This window comes from Carcharodon carcharias, chromosome 22, assembly GCF_017639515.1.
Source record: "Carcharodon carcharias isolate sCarCar2 chromosome 22, sCarCar2.pri, whole genome shotgun sequence".
Taxonomy (NCBI): Eukaryota; Metazoa; Chordata; class Chondrichthyes; order Lamniformes; family Lamnidae; genus Carcharodon; species Carcharodon carcharias.
In genome coordinates this window covers 20,813,975-20,822,981 of record NC_054488.1, presented here as the reverse complement: position 1 = coordinate 20,822,981, position 9,007 = coordinate 20,813,975, and positions in this window count along the sequence as shown.

Sequence of the window (9,007 nt, the reverse complement as noted above, 5' to 3'; positions counted from 1 at the left end):
GGAGACTCAAAAAGTCATTATGGCCCAGAAGAAGGCAATTAAGGCCCTCAGGTCCATGCTGACTCTTGAGAACAATTCATCCAGTCCCATTCTCCGGCTTATCCCCTTAGCCCTGTAAGTTTATTTCCCTCAAGTGGCTATCCAGCTTCCTATTGAGATCATTGATCATCTCCGCTTCCACCACTTTTGTAGGCAGTGTGTTCCAGGTAACTACCACTCTCTGTGTAAAAAAGTTCTTCCTCATATTTCACCCGTATCTCTTGCCCAAAACCTTAAATCTGCATCCCCTAGTTCTTGTACGATTAACTATTAGGAATTTTCTTTCTCTACCTTATTTAAACCTATCATAATCTTGGACATCTCTCTCAAATTTCCCCTCAATCTCCTTTACTCCAAGAAGAACAAACCCAGCTTCTCCAACCTAACCTTGTAGCTTAATACCCTCATCCCTGGAACCATTCTGGTAAATGCCCTCTGCACCCTCTCAAGACATTCACATCCTTCCTAAAGTGTGATATCCAGAATGGGACATCATAATCTAGTTGTGGCTAAACCAAAGCTTTAGAAAAGTTCAGGATGGCTTCCCAATTTTTGTATTCAATGCCTCCAGTCCAAGATCCCATATGCTTTGCTAACTACTCTCTCAATATGTCCTCCCACCTTCAAAGATCTTTGCACATGAACCCTCAGGTCCCCCTGTCCCTGCACACCCTTTAGAACTGCCTCTCCCTGGCTGTACTGCAAAAATGCATCACCTCACACTTCTCTGTATAAAATTCCATCTACCCCTGTCTGTGCATTCAGCTAGCCCTGTCCTGCAGTCGATTAGTGTTATCCTCACTATTGGCAAATTTTGAAATTTTATCCTGTATTCCAATATCCATGTACATCAAAAAAGCAGTGATCCTCACAGTGACCCTTGGGGAACACCACTGTTTATCGTTCTCCAGTTGAAAAACAAAACGCTGTTTTCTGTCCTTAAGTCAATTTTTTTACCCAAGCTGATGCTGACCCTCCTATCCTATGAGCCTCAATTTTGTTAACCAGCCTTTTGTGTGTTACTTAGTCAAGTGCTTTCTTAAAATCCACATAGACAACATCCACTGCATTTCCTTCATCAAAAAAATTAAATTAATGCAGTCAAAAACAACCTGCCTTTTTCAAATCTATGCAGGCAATCTTAATGAACATTTTTTTCTTTGATTATTGCTTCTAAACCTTATCCACCACTGACGTTAATATGCTCACCCAGTAGTTACCAGGAATGCCTTTACACCCTTTCTTGAATAAGGATATTACATTTGCCAATTTCCAATTCTCTGGCATCTTCCCTGTATCTAAGAGAGATTGGATGATTATGGCAAGCCCTTCTGCTTATCTCCACCCCCACTTCCCTTAGCAACCAGGTGTATAAGACCAGGTGACTTATCCACTCTAAGTGCAGCCTACCCTTCCACTACATCCAGCCTACTAATTTTCACTTCATTACCTCTACCATATCCGCTTTTATTGATATTTTTTCTGCATACTCTTCTTTAGTAAACACTGATACAAAGGGGAGTCTGGAACTAGAAATCACTGTCTCAGAATAAGGGATTGGCGATTTAGGACTGAGGTAAGGAGAAATTTCAAAGACCCATATTATAGGATTCTGAAATCCAATTTAACATTAATTGTAATACTCAGGGTATAACCAAAAATGAAACCACTCAAGGTACGAGTGTGTTTAGACAAGGTTCACAGATTTATTAAGTTATCAAAACAAGTACAACAGAAGTGACACTTATCAAGGCAGTGGACTCAGCTGATTTACCATGGAATGCCAGTCTTTAGTTGGCTGGGGTGCTGTCTCTTCTGAAATTCTTCTTCTATGTTCTTTCTGCTTTCTGCATAATGTATCACTGAAAAGCAGGCCTTATTAACCCTTTCCAAATCACAACCACAGCCTGACCAATGGTACCCCTGAACTCTGATTGGTCTAGGCAGTGCATGATTAGATTCTGATTGGCTAGGTGAGGCATGTACAGTACATGGTCACCTCCTGATGGTCATTCTTCCAGGATAAGAAGCATGATTAGCTCATTGTCTCAGATTTTGCTTATTTAGTATGAATTCTTCATTAAATCAGAAACTTATCTTACTGCATCTGTGTGTGTTGTTGATTAGATCAGTTGCTTTTAAATGCCTGTCTGCTTTTTGGAAGTCTCCTGCTGGGTGATATGTTTTACAGTGGCTGTTGTGTTTGTAATGGCTATTTTACTTTTAAAAACCGTTGGAAAGTTTCAACAAAGCAATATCGAACTAACACAGAGGATTAGACAGCGGGCAATACTTAAAAACCTAGACCAAGTGTGTGTAACTGTAGTAATCTGATGAGTAATATACCTTTAAGACAAGTGTTGAAATGTAAGATCACATGATCTTAATGCCCAAAAGCAGAGTAGCACAGGCTACCTCTGTGAGAAAGTCTTGAGTTAGACACCAAAGAGTGAAGATAGAGTTTTGAGTTGTGAACACACAAGTGAAGCTGCTGAGTTTAGTTTGTAAATAAACAGCATGCATTTATTCTAACAACGATCTACTGATGTACTCTGTTTCTGTACCAACTCTATCACCCTAGATCCCTTAGCCCCAACAAACCAAGGGCACTGGATCCAACAGTAACATAAGTAGGTAACAATCATCAGTATTTACAAGGTGGGCTAGGTAAAATATTCTTACACATTCAGTTGGTACAAGTAATGAGTGATAAAAGTCAAAAGGGATTGTATAGTTCGAAAACTAATCACCCACTAACAGAAGTTAAACCTAATACAAAAAATACTTTAGATACTTTGATTCTGTATTATAACTACACTAAACTACTAACTCCTACAATATGGTCGACTCCTACTCCCAGTTTCTCTAATCTGTCCAGTTCGGTATCAACCTTTTCCCGCAATGCATAAGGTACTGTTCTTGCCTTCATGAATCGGGGGGTCATCTCTGGGTCCACATGAATTTTTGCTTGCAGCCCCTGGATCTTCTCAAGTTCATCCTTGAATACTGAGGTGTATTTTTGCAGCTGCTCTGGCAACCCACTTGCTCTCAGCTGGAAAATTTCAGCCCATTCTAACTTAATCCCCTTTAGCCAGTATCGTCCAAGGAGGCTTGGCCCCCTTGCCTGCTACCACCATCAAAGGTAGTTTTACCGAATTGGCTTCCTTAACGAACAGTAACTTGCTTATGCCTTTGACTTGGATGTCCTCTCCCGAATAAGTTTTTAATCTGCCATCTGTTTCTTCCAAATTTAATTTATGTTCACCATAATTCAGATATTTGAAGGTGTGTTCACCAGTTACTGGAGTGGAAGCTCCTGTGTCCACTTACATTCTAATAGATCTGTCATTGACCTTCACTGTTACATATATTGGTTCTGTTTTCGCAACCTTCAAGTTATACAACGGATAAAAATCTGATCTGTTACTTCAGGCTCTTCTACATTGTAGATCTCACAGGGTTTTTTCTTTTGTTTGAAAGTCTGCCTGATTCTTTCCTTGCACTGTCTCATTAGGTGTCCGTTTTGATGACAATAAAACATTTGATTTTTTTTAAACTGCCAGTTATTATAAGGTTGTCTGTTTCCACCTCTGTTGCCATTATTCCATGTTTTTGCTACTAAGTCGCTTCTTTTTATTTGCCTGTTAGCAGTGGCTCTTTCCTGCTTCTCAGCAGAGCCTTGCATTTTTGCGCCATTTTTGGCTGGGGCGTCCCACCCAATGTGGAGGATGGCGCCATTTTGCGCTCCCTGCATGACTTTTGAATCCTTTGCTGCACTTTCCATGGCCATTGCTATCTCTACTGCCTTCTTAAAACCAAAATTTGTTTCAGACAGTCATCTCTCTTCTGAATCGTGTCCTCATTTACACTGCGCACCAAACGATTTCTGAACATGCCATTTAAAGATGTACCAAACTCCCAGGGCAGAAGTTTCTGGCTAACGTGCGGTTGGCAGAACCCGCATATCAGCTCTTAGAATGTTGTGTGCTGACGTCACACAAGCGTCCCGACGTCAGTGCGCGGCATCGCGATATTTCGGTCGGTGGGCGCTCACAGCAGCGGGACGCTTGCCCGCCATTAACTAAAGACCTCATTAAGGCCCTTAACTTGCCAATCGTTGATGATCTTGAGGGGCCCGTGCGAACTTCGGCTTGGCTCACAGGCCCAACGGGCAGGCGAGTAGGTGATTTTTTATTAAAACTCATTCACTGGCGGGATATGTGGACTCAGAGGGGTTGTTCATGTTTTCATGAAGTATTTAATGTAGAAAGTGTTTTAAACTTGCCTGTATGATTGTTAGCAGTTCACATCGATTTCCAAGAGCTTTTTGCGTACTTTGAAACCAGTCTGCAGAAAGTAATCTTTATCGGGCCTGCAGCTTTCCGGAGGCCTCCATTTAGCCTGGGTATGGGTTCTGACATCTCCACTGGAGGCAGCTCCTCTGAGGAGGAAGGGAGGGATAGAATAAGGAGGAGGCCAGGAGTGGACAATCAGCCTCCAGGGGAGCCATCTTTGGGAGGCCAGGCGCAGGCCCAAGGGTCGCAGGGCCAAGAGGTTGTCCAAGGTGGAAGGGGCTGCAGAAGATGCCACTATCCTGCTGCCAGGGTTTACAGGCGGTGAAGCAGCTACCTCAATATGACTGAGGTGCAGTGCCGAAAGAGGCTCCGTCTGTCAAGGAAAACAGTCAACTATATCTGTCAGATGATTGGCCCTGAGATATCTCCTAACTGTGTGGGTGGACACCCCATGCCAGCGGCTCTGAAGCTCACAGCTGCCCTCCACTTCCATGCCTCTGGCTCCTTCCAGGGCTCGGTGGATGATCTTTGCAGCGTCTCCCAATCAGCTGTCAAGCAGGTTACAGGCGCTCTGTTCAGACGGGCATTGACCTTCATCCACTTCCACTGGGACCAGGCAAGTCAGATACAGTGAGCCAGAGGCTTTGTGGCCATTGCTGGCTTCCCCCGCGTCCAGGGTGTCAACTTGGTGACTGTAAACAGACTGTACACATGTGGCCATCAAGGCGCCAGCAGGTGAGCCCGATGCCTTCGTCAACAGGAAGGGCTTCCACTCCATGAACGTGCAGATAGTGTGTGATCACAGGATGCTGATTCTGCAAGTCTGTACAAGATACTCAGGCAGCTCCTACGATGCTTACATCCTCAGACACTCCCAGGTGCCGGGGCTCTTCAGTGCTCCGGCTCAGCTGGATGGATGGCTGCTGGGTGACAAGGGCTGTGGTGGAGAGAGCCATCGGTCTTCTCAAGATGTGCTTCTGTTGCCTGCACTGCTCAGGGGGCGCACTCCAGTACCCCCCAGATCACGTCTCTGTGATAGTGGTAGCATGCTGCACTCTGCACGATCTTGCACTGGAAAGGGGGGATGCAGTTGACACACCGCTAACAGGCAAATAAAAAGAAGCAACTTAGTAGCTGCTCATGATGAATCCAGCAGTGGCTCAGAGGATGAGTAAGCACAGGGCGATGATGAGGGGCAGCACGCTGACCCGCTACTACACCAAGGAGGCAGGGACACCCTGGACAATTTAATCCAGTGAACCTTCAGTTAGCTCCACACACATCAATCAGCAGGACCAGCATTGCCTGGCGCTTCCACGCGTGGTACTTAGGTGTTAAATCCGCCTTATCAGCTGCAACTAAGGGCTTCGTACACAAACATCAATGTCAACTCAAACACTCATAATATATCTGTGAAACAGACAAATGCACCACAATGGAAACGCCCTCAGCCATGGTCAGAAAACTGGACTTCAGTATTATTGCCAGAATGTTGTCAGGGCCCATAGCCTTTGCAGTATCCAGTGCCTTCAGCCTTTTCTTGATATCACGTGGAGTGAATCAAATTGGCTGCAGACTGAAATCTGTGATGCTGGGGACCTCAGGAGGAAGCCAAGATGGATCATCCACTCACTCGGCACTTCTGGCTGAAGATTGTTGTGAATACTTCAGCCTTATCTTTTGCACTGATGTGCTGGGCTCCTCCATCATTGAGGATGGGAATATTTGTGAAGCCTCCTCCTCCAGTGAGTTGTCCACCACCATTCATGACTGGATGTGGCAGGACTACAGAGCTTAGATCTGATCCATTGGTTGTGGGAATCACTTAGCTCTGTCTATCACTTGCTGCCTATGCTGTTTGGCACACAAGTAGTCCTGTGTCATAGCTTCACCAAGTTGACACCTCATTTTTAGGTATGCCTGAGGCTGCTCCTGGCATACTCTCTTGCACTCTTCATTGAACCAGAGTTGATCCCCAGGCTTGATGGTAATGGTAGAGTGGGGGATATGCTGAGGTTACAGATTGTGTTCGAGTACAATCCTGCTGTTGCTGATGGCTCACAGCGCCTCATGAATACCCAGTCTTGAGTTGCTATATCTATTCGAAATCTATCCCATTTATCACAGTGGTAGTGCCACACAGCATGATGGAGGTATCCTCAATGTGAAGGTGCGATTTCGTCTCCACAACGACTCTGCAGTGGTCATTCCTACTGACACTGTCATGGACAGATGCATTTGTGGAAGGCAGGTTGGTGAGGATGAGGTCAAGTATGTATTTCCCTCTTGTTGGTTTCCTAACCACATGCAGCAGAACTGTTCTAGCAGCTATGTCATTTAGGACTCGGCCAGTAGTGGTGCTACCAAGCCACTCTTAAGTCCCCCACCCAGAGTACATTCTACACCCTTGCCACCTTCAGTGCTTCCTCCAGGTGATGTTCAACATGGAGGAGTACTGATTCATCAGCTGAGGGAGGGCAGTATGTGGTAATAAGCAGGAGGCCATCGAACTTCGTGGGATCCAGGGTCAATGTTGAGGGCCCTCAGGGCAACTGACTGTATACCACTGTGGCCCCGCCTCTGCTTCCTGTCCCACTGGGGCAGACCCAGGGATGGTGATGGTTGTGTGTCTGGGGCATTAACTGTAAGGTATGATTCTATGAGGATGGCTATGTCAGGCTGTTGCTTGACAAGTCTTTGAGACAGCTCTCCCAATTTTGGCACTAGCACCCAGATGTTAGTAAGGAGGACTTTGCAGGGTCGAATTTGCTGGGTTTGCCGTTGTCATTTCCGGTGCCTAAGTCGATACCGGGTGCTCCATCCTGTTTCATTCCTTTTTTGTGACTTTGTACCAGTTTGTTACTGCTGAGTGGCTTGCTAGGCCATCAGAGGGCATTTAAGAGTCAATCATGTGTGGATCTGGAGTCACATGTAGGACAGACCAGGTAAGGATAGCAGATGGCCTTCCCTAAAGGCCATTAGTGAACCAGATGAATTTTTAACAACAATCAACAATGGTTTCATGGTCAGCATCAGATTTGTATTAAATTCAAATTCCACCATTTGCTGTGGCGGGATTCAAACCCAGGTCCCCAGAGCATTACCTTGGATTTCTGGATTACTAGTCCAACGACAATACCACCAGACCATCACCTCCCCCTAAAGAGTTTACTGTAATGTTACCAGATTATATTATGACGCGGCTTGAATATAGAAGGACCAGAGGTGATTTGATTAAAGTTTTAAAGTTTTGAAGGAATTGATTGGGCGGAGAGAGAGAAATACTTGTGGAGGAGTTTAGGACAAGAGGGCATGGCCACAAAATCAGAACCAGGCCAGTGAGGAGAGCAGTTAAGAAACACTTTTTCACGCAAGGGTGGCTGGCACAAGTGTGGAACTCTCTTCTACAGAAAGCAGCAGATGCATGCTCAATCAATAATTTTAAATCTGAGATTGATAGGTTTTTGCTAGCAAAGTATTTGATGGAATCTGGAGCCAAGATGGAAGGTTAGAGAGTTAGGATATGGGCCATTCATGATCTTATCAAGTGGCAAAACAGGATTGAGTGGTCTACTCCAATTTATTTTTCCTAATGGATGGGAACAAAATGGGTACTGGGAGGCTGCAAATACTTCAAGATTACTTACAAAAACAGAATTACCTGGAAAAACTCAGCAGGTCTGGCAGCATCGGCAGAGAAGAAAAGAGTTGACATTTCGAGTCCTCATGACCCTTCGACAGAACTTGAGTTCAAGTCCAAGAAAGAGTTGAAATATAAGCTGGTTTAAGGTGTGTTGCGCGGGGGGTGGAGAGAGAGAGAGACTAAGTTGGGGGAAATGCAAGTGAAGTGCTGCTTCACTTGAAAGGAGTGTTTGGGCCCTTGGACGGTGAGGAGAGAGGAACTGAAGGGGCAGCCCCCAACTTAGTCTACTGCATTCGTTGCTCCCAATGTGGTCTCCTCTATATTGGAGAGACCAAACGTAAACTGGGCGACCGCTTTGCAGAACACCTGCGGTCTGTCCGCAAGAATGACCCAAACCTCCCTGTCGCTTGCCATTTTAACACTCCACCCTGCTCTCTTGCCCACATGTCTGTCCTTGGCTTGCTGCATTGTTCCAGTGAAGCCCAAAGCAAACTGGAGGAACAACACCTCATCTTCCGACTAGGCACTTTACAGCCAACCGGACTGAATATTGAATTCAACAACTTTAGGTCTTGAGCTCCCTCCTCCGTCCCCACCCCCTTTCTGTTTCCCCCTTCCTTTTGTTTTTTTTCCAATAAATTATATAGATTATTCTTTTCCCACCTATTTCCATTATTTTTAAATATTTTTAAATCTTTTATGCTCTCCCCACCCCCACTAGAGCTATACCTTGAGTGCCCTACCATCCATTCTTAATTAGCACATTTGTTTAGATAATGTCACCAACTTTAACACCTATGTGTTCTTTTGTTCTGTTGTTTGTGACATCTTTTGATGATCTGCTTCTATCACTGCTTGTTTGTCCCTACAACCACACCAACCCCCTCCACTTCTCTCTCTCCCCCCACCCCCCCGCTCCCCCTTAAACCAGCTTATATTTCAACTCTTTCTTGGACTCGAACTCAAGTTCTTCTGTCGAAGGGTCATGAGGACTCGAAACATCAACTCTTTTCTTCTCCGCCGATGCTGC